Source organism: Oryzias melastigma, linkage group LG1 (genome assembly GCF_002922805.2).
Source record: "Oryzias melastigma strain HK-1 linkage group LG1, ASM292280v2, whole genome shotgun sequence".
Taxonomy (NCBI): Eukaryota; Metazoa; Chordata; class Actinopteri; order Beloniformes; family Adrianichthyidae; genus Oryzias; species Oryzias melastigma.
Genome location: NC_050512.1, coordinates 10,121,491 through 10,122,584, shown reverse-complemented (window position 1 = coordinate 10,122,584; position 1,094 = coordinate 10,121,491).

Below are 1,094 nucleotides of genomic sequence, written 5' to 3'. Positions count from 1 at the left end.
ATGAACAACCTGGAAAGCTGTCCCACAAATGAGGATGTTATAACTAAATGAGGCCATAGTTCAAGTTTTGGGTCTAACAAATGACACTTAAAGTTTAGTTTCTTAGAGAAATGGGGAAATTCAGTGTGAATTTAATCCTTTTCATTGGAACATTAGTCACCTGAAGGTTTCTAAATATTTGCTTAAATCAAAAATCCAATTTGCATTAGATGAATTTCATGCAGAAAAAGTCACTTTATCCCAAACTGGTCATTCCTAAACATAATTTCAAAGTTGCAAGGCAGTGGTGTCAAAGGCCTGTTTTTTTTTTTTTTAAACCAGAAATTTCTCTCTGCCACTAAATGCTTGGATTGAGCATGTTTAGCCTTTAAAGAATTTGAGAAACCAGATATGATTAAATCTTAAAAGTGAAAGGTGAATATATATTAAATTACTTTCAGAACAAGTGTTTATATTTATAAATTGTACAAATGATCCAAGTTCCACTACCTGAATGTCTTAAGCCATTTTCATATTGGTCTGCTGCCTCTGTTTTCCAAATCTCCTCTGAGGGCGTGTGGCTTTTGGTCCTGAGCTGACACTAACCCCCAACCCACAGGACGTACGAGGACTTGCAAAAAGCTTCACTAACTGTCCGGAATAGAAGCAGGATGGTGAAGGATCTCATGTTTTTTTTTTCAAAGTAGTGACCGGCTGGTCATTTTCCTGCACACGGTAAGGTTGCATGCGTGGTATTATGCACCTGGTCTTTGCCTTTTCAAGGTGCAAGAAGGTATAAAGGATTTGTTTGTTAAAAATTATTGTATTTTATTGTTATCATTGACTTGTATGACAACAAGGAGGGAGAAGCAGATCGGTACATGTTGGCAAAACAGAAAATAAGAGTGTAATTAGAGTTGAACAGAATAAAATAAAACTTTATTGATCCCACAAAAGAGAAATTACCTTCTGACCATAGTTCTATTAAAAACAGCTGATAGATAATAAATACGGCACTTAAATAATAATATTTACTGTCTAGTGTCTACAAGGCATAATGAGAGAATAACAAAACGAACGCACACACAAAAGTTCTGAAAGACTGGTTCAGGGAG